Source organism: Rattus norvegicus, chromosome 9, assembly GCF_021556685.1.
Source record: "Rattus norvegicus strain SHRSP/BbbUtx chromosome 9, alternate assembly SHRSP_T2T, whole genome shotgun sequence".
NCBI lineage: Eukaryota > Metazoa > Chordata > Mammalia > Rodentia > Muridae > Rattus > Rattus norvegicus.
Genome location: NC_141542.1, coordinates 21,525,050 through 21,531,962, shown reverse-complemented (window position 1 = coordinate 21,531,962; position 6,913 = coordinate 21,525,050). Strand labels below are relative to the sequence as shown.

At 43.6% G+C, this 6,913-nt stretch overlaps 1 protein-coding gene across 2 annotated transcripts in view; it reads left to right on the top strand.

Annotated features, from left to right (window-relative positions):
- The first annotated feature begins 902 nt into the window (after positions 1-902).
- LOC146768883 (uncharacterized) overlaps positions 903-6,913 on the top strand; it is a 263,806-nt gene continuing 257,795 nt past the window's right edge. The window contains exon 1 of one of the 2 annotated variants that reach the window (XM_087564634.1): positions 903-1,031. The gene's annotated coding sequence lies outside the window, so the exon portion shown is untranslated. The remainder of the gene's footprint in view (positions 1,032-6,913) is intronic. The other variant, XM_087564633.1, reaches the window with a different exon arrangement.

Sequence of the window (6,913 nt, the reverse complement as noted above, 5' to 3'; positions counted from 1 at the left end):
GGTACTATCTTCCTAGGTTCCCTAACTACTGTGGCCAGTATAAGTTCCTCTCTCGTCTTTTATCTCTCTTTAGCTCTCTAACTTCTTCTTAACTTTCTATCTCTTCTCTTCCCTAGCTTCCTGCTCTTTTTACCTCTTTCTCTTTTAACCTTACTTTCTCTGTAACTTATACTAACTCTCAGCGACTTAGCTTAGCCCTTCAAATTTCTGTAACTTTCTCTTCATATCCTTTCCTTATCTTAGCCAGATTGGTGGGGCATTTTCCAGCCCCTCAGAGACCCACCCTTGGAGCCTGGCGGCAGACCTGGAGCACTCCCTACCTTTAGGCGTATTGAATTCAACAGGCAGAAGTGAAGGCCTTGTATCCATGTCTGGAACATTCTTTCTGGCCTCCAGTAGGATTCCGTCTTTCCTCAGTGGTAAAGAAGACCTGTAACAGTTACTAACAAGCATCTCAAATGGGATGCTGAGAAAACAAGAGAATCTTGAGAATAGAGGTCCACTGAAGAGGGCAAATAGCATTTAGTCACACAGCTAAGCCAGGAGGCTTTCTTGGGACAAAAAAGCCTTGTGTCTGTGAAACAGAAAAGTGAGCAGAGGGGCAGCCACATCGAGAACAAAAGAGAAAGAAGAAAAGAAAAGAAAAAGCAGAAGTTGGGGATTTAGCTCAGTGGTAGAGCGCTTGCCTAGCAAGCACAAGGCCCTGGGTCGGTCCCCAGCCCCGAAAACGAAAAAAGAAAAAAAAAAAAGAAAAAAAAAGAAAAAAAGAAAAGAAAAAGCAGAAGAAGCGGCCAGGGAAGGGGGCCTTAGCGCCTTTGGGCATCACCTCGGCCAGCAGAGGGCGTGCTATGACATCGGCGGGGTTTCCAATGGAGACTACAGCCTCACAGTGTCCAAGGAAGAGGCCAGTCCTGCCAGGGGACCTTGAGGCCTGGTGCTCGCGCTGACCCCTAGCCCGACCTCCGGTCTGGTCCCCAGGGACAGCAAGCAGCAAGCAGGGCGGGCTGCACCTTAAGAGGAGCATCATCAAGGTAGGTAGGAGACCTGCTCCCCTCCTTGGACTGGTTCTGCCCGCCCTCCCCGCCCTGCGAAAGCAGTGACAGAAGGAGGCAATGCAAAGTGAGCCCATTGGGTAGGGGAAGAGAGGGTTCAGGGATGTATGGAGAGCTGAAGCAGGGATTGGAAAGCCTATGGCATTGGGAAAGAGTGGAGAGGTAATCTGGAGTGTGCATGAGAGCTGTGCTCTGACATCCCCAGAGCAAATTGGGGCTGTCACCTCTCTCCAGTTGATTTGGAATTAAATGGCCAGTACCTGCCAGGGCAGGATAGGCTTTTCAGAGGCAGCTTAGCCTGGTGGCACACTCCCTGTAATGTTTCTAATGTAAGTTAAAGGCCTGGGATCAAGGGAAAATATTTTCTAAAAACCTTAGGCAATGAATGTATTATTTAATAGATTTCTTCTGATCTACTTTGTAATTGGTTGCCCCTTGCAAGAGATTGTATTTGGAGGATGTAAAATACCCTCCTTCAATTACTCGGAGAAAGGGAACATAAACAGAGATTTCCTCTTTTTTAGCCTCCAAAGCTCTGAGAGATTACAGTTCTGCATAATTTAATTTTTTCCTACCTGCTATGAGCAGACCTTCAGATCAGCAAGTTCCTTTGGAATGGTTTTGCTTGTTTTTGTTTATTTTCCATGGTGCTGATTAGAAAGCCATGAATTGTTTTGTGAATTTTAAATTTCAAGAGGTGGCACCCAGAGTTTATGGTGGTTTCCTTCACACATTGCACTGTAGTTGCAACATAAAAAAAATACTTCTTGTGACAAGAAGTGGAAAAAGAAAGTTGATGAGCTAAGAAAAGTCGAGCCTTGAGCCAGATCAACCATTTGGCTTCCTCAAATATGGAGCAAGCATGGAATGTGGCTTTTTCAGAATCGAGGGGGTTTTTAGGATAGGGCAGTGAATACTGTCTGGTGCTAACCCGTCCCTTTTGTTGCTGACAACCCTTAGGAGACAGGTCAGAATGTGCCAACAGCACAGAGTTGGCACTGGTGGTATTTGAACTCAGAAGTGCTCAGGAACTGTGAAAGTTTCTCTGTTATCATCCTGGAGCCATCTAGTGAAATAGACCACTGTGATGCTGTGTAAGAGGCCGATGTGAGGGCTGGAGAGATGGCTCAGTGGGTAAGAGCACCAAGTGTTCTTCCAGAGGTCCTGAGTTCAAATGCCAGCAATCACATGGTGGCTCATAACCATCTGTAATGAGTACTGATGCCCTCTTCTGTTGTGTCTGAAGACAGATGCATTTTCTGACATATAAATAAATAAATCTTACAAAAGATTGTCATCTACTGCAGTTTCTATGTGGACAGGGCACAGTTGAAGGGCTTAAAGATCAAGTACATTGTCTGTCTTTAAAGATCAAGTGTATCACCTAACTTTTAAACCAAGAAATGTAGTGTCTTTTTTGCTGCTTCTGTACCTTTCAATGATGTATCTTTTCTCCTAGTATGTCGTTTATTTCCATGATAGTTGTTTTCAAGTGTATATGATTATTGATCCTATTTGCAGAGCTATTCAATATTTCTCTTTTCATTGGTTAAATATTTGTGGTGAATTTGCATTGTGATATCACTAAAATGCTATGTGAAAATTTTAGAGAATATACAGGTTTGGGTAATTATAATAACCTTTCCCCTCAAGTGGTGGCCTGTTTACACATTTAAAAGACTGGAATGTATTACCATCTATAGCAGGATTGATAGGGAAGCACAATGGACAGCGACAATGTTGTTCTCTTTGACAGTTGTGGGAGCCAAGAAAGAAGTGTGAGTTGCTTTTTGTGACTTACAAAATTAAGACTGAGTATCATTACGGTAGAAGCCCATGGAAAAAATAATGAAGTTTTCATACATCACCAGTTAAAGAAATGGTGCTTTTGCTAATATTGAATCCTGAGTTCCAAAATTATGGTTCATTTTTTTATTCCTCAATGAGGCTTTTTATTAAGTTTTTTATTCACCATTACACCCTTAGATGCACAGTGCTAGGATCGTAGTAGGTGCTCAATAAATCTCTGACCATCGTGGAGGAGGAATGATAAGAAAGTATGTATTTTCTTTAAGTTCTGTTAGTTTTGGGAATAGGTGGTTTTAGGTTGACCAGTTATAGCTTGGTATCTTGTCCAATATAAGACAACTTGACAGAATCCCATTTCTGGCCATTATGTTCAACCTATTTTTCTCTTAATCATTCTTGAAAATCATGGAAGTAATGTGGAAAATTCATAGTACCTGCAGTATAGCAAAAGAGTCCAGTCTAGATAGGTAAGCAGTTACGTTTCTCTATCATCTGATGTCTTAAAACATTTAGATTTTAGGAATTTGGTGTTGTGTTTTCCAAAGATACATCTTATAACATACAGATAACATCGTAATAGAATAAAGGAATCTTTTGATTTAGCACCAAATTCCATAAAGCAATGACTACTGCACAGCTCTCTTGAACATATGAATTACAGAAATTATATTTCACTTTTTTAAAGAAATAACAAAAGTACTTAAGGTTGAATAAAGCCCATTGGAAAAGGTCCCTGTGGTGTTTCTCTTTGGTTTCTTGTGCTCTTTCTACAGGACAGCTTTAAGAAGTCAGGGCGGTCAGGTAGTCATTGTGGTCAGGCAGTCATGAGCAGATGGTTAAGCGATGTGCCAGGGCCCCATAGGCCAGTGAGCCTGACTGAAGAGCAGAGGCTAGGCAGTGAGCAAGGCTGAAGAGCAGAGGCTAGCCATTGAGTCTGACTGAAGAGCAGAGGTTAGCCAGTGAGCCTGACTGAAGAGCACAGGCTAGCCAGTGAGCCTGACTGAAGAGCAGAGGCTAGCTAGTGAGCCTGATTGAAGAGCAGAGGCTAGCCAGTGAGCCTGACTGAAGAGCAGAGGCTAGTCAGTGAGCCAGGCTGAAGAGCAGAGGCTAGCCAGTGAGCCATACTGAAGAGCAGAGGCTACCAGTGAGGCCAGCTGAAGAGCAGAGCCTAGCCAGTGAGCCAGGCTGAAGAGCAGAGGCTAGGCAGTGAGCCAGGCTGAAGAGCAGGGGCTAGCCAGTGAGCCTGACTGAAGAGCACAGGCTAGACAGTGAGCCAGGCTGAAGAACAGAGGCTAGCCAGTGAGCCAGGCTGAAGAACAGAAGCTAGCCAGTGAGCCAGGCTGAAGAGCAGGGGCTAGCCAGTGAGCCTGACTGAAGAGCAGAGGCTAGCCAGTGAGCCTGACTGAAGAGCAGAGGCTAGCCAGTGAGCCTGACTGAAGAGCATAGGCTAGCCAGTGAGCCAGGCTGAAGGCTGAAGAACAGTGATTTTGACTGATCTGTGCTGGTGTAGTGGCATCTTATTAAGAACAGTGATTTTAACCTTTATTTCTAAGTTCTTCAGTTTTCCTAAAAGACAAAAGTCTGCCTCCATAAAGTTTGACTTAGAAGGTTCTCCTTGCTCTCTTCTTCTTATCTCCTTTCCTCTTGGTCTTATGACACAATAATTTCCTTACTCTCAAGGCCTTACTCTCAACGCTATGCTTTACTTCTATGTTCTTCTTGAGTTCTGTTCTCTTCAGTTCAGTTCTGTCTAAAAAGCTTTCTCTCTCTTTGTCCTCAGCATTTGTATATCTTTCTGAACACAGCATCACATGGTGAAAAGTTCAGCACAAGTTTGCACAGGAATTCAAATCATAAGTTGGATAATCAGTTTACAACAGAGAATGTTTACATGCACATCCATGAAGAGTAATCATCAGGATAAATCATCACTAGCTGTCACTAGCTCTGCACATTCATGGAGAGTTAAAAGATGTAATTTTTATGAGAAAAGAATAAGTGAAATTACCTATAGGCAAATCCAGTCAATTATTTACGTTCAGTCCTTGCACCTATAGTAAATCACTCATTCCCTTTTTATGAACTTTGGTTAATTGGTTTATACCCTCTTAGGATGGGCTCTAATTTGTAGATCCTGCTTGGTATTGCAGAAGCAATTCACTCATGACACTTTAAGAATGGCAGAGTTCTCAATGCAATTTTGATTACGAGAGAAAACATAATAGCATTCTCATTATAAAAGCTTAAAATTACTCATCTAATTTTAGGAATTTTTATAGAACCATCATTAGGAATTAAGACATCATCTATTTGTCTATACATAATCACTTCAATACAATACATCTTCGTTACTCTGTGGGGATCTTCTCAAAAGAGTGGGGTAAAGTGCATGACAAATACAGAGGCAGATGCTTGCAGCCAACCATTTAGCTGAGATCAGGGTCCCCAATGGGGGAGTAAGAGAAAGGATTGAGGGAGCTGAAGGGGTTACAGCCCCATAAGAACAACAATAAGAAACACCCAGAGCTCCCAGAGCCGAAACCACCATCCAAAGAGTACACATGGACAGACCCATGGCTACAGCTGCAAATGAAGAAGAGGATGGCCTTCTTGGGCACAAATGGGAGGAGAAGCCCTTGGTCTTGTCAAGGCTTGATGCCCCAGTGTAGGGGAAACCAGAACAGGGAGGCAGTTAGACCTGGGTGGTTGGGTGGGTGGTAACAACCTCATAGTAGAAGGGGGAGGGGGTTTTATAAGGGGCTTTGTGGATGGGAAACCGGGAAAAGGGATAACATTTGAAATGTAACAAAAGCCCTCTCTGGGGATGGACAGCAGCTAAGGTGCTCTGAGCCCCTACTTCCTGGCTGCCTCCCTTTGATCCCGACTCTGGTGCCAGGTGTCAGCCTGGGACTCTCCATAGGCTACTGCTGGCACTGGTCCTGGCATTCAGGGCCAAGAGCATGATGAGCAAGGAGCACATGGTTTGTCCCGATTCAGAGCAGGGAGAGTGGCTACCAGAGAACAAGCACAGCTTCCTGTATGATCATGAGGACTTCCTGGGCAAGGAGGACTCCAAGACCTTTGATAGCTAAGCTTGGACAAGAGCAGGAGAGGCTGGGGAAAATTGTTGATCCAATTGACAGTGATGGAGGTGGCCTTCTTACTACTGAAGACCTGAAAGCTTGGATCAAACAGGTATAGAAAACATACATCAACCATAATGTAGCTAAACTCTGGAAGGATTATGATAGGGACATATACGAAAAGATCTCATGGAAAGAATACAAGCAGGCCACCTATGGCTACTACCTGGTTAACCTTGCTGAATTCCAAGATGGCTCTGATCATCACAACTTTAAAAAGTTGCCTCCACGAGATGAGAGGAGGCTTAAGGTCTTGACGGTGACCTGACAGCTACTCAGGTCCAGTTCATTGCTTTTCTACACTAAGAGGATTTAGAACATATGAAGGAGATTGTAGTTCTGGAAACCCTGGAGGATATTGACAAGAACGGGGATGGTTTTGTGGACCAGGATGAGTACATTGTGGACATCTTTTTCTCACGAGGACAATTGCCCTGAGACAGACAGGGTTTTTTTTCTGGGGAGCAGTTCAATGATTTCCCAGATCTGAACAAGGATGGGAAGCTGGACTAGGATGAGATTCACCATTGGATCCTCCCCCAGGACTATGACCATGCACAGGCTGAGGCCCGGCATCTGGTGTATGAGTCAGATAAAAACAAGGAAGAGATGCTGACCAAAGAGGAGATTCTAGACAAACATGTTTGTGGGAAGCCATGCCACCAATTACAGGGAAGATCTTACCAAAAATCATGATGATCTTTGAAAGAAACTCATCCTCATGTGGCCAACAGTCACAGGCTTCCTACAGATGTTCTGGGTGATTGTTATATTTATCAAGTATATAGCAGTTGTGTCCCTAAACAATGAGAAACATTTCTAAAGCTCAAAAAAAATCATACATTGCACCACAAACAATAATAGTAGGAGATTTTAACACCACACTTCATCAATGGACAGATCAGGGAA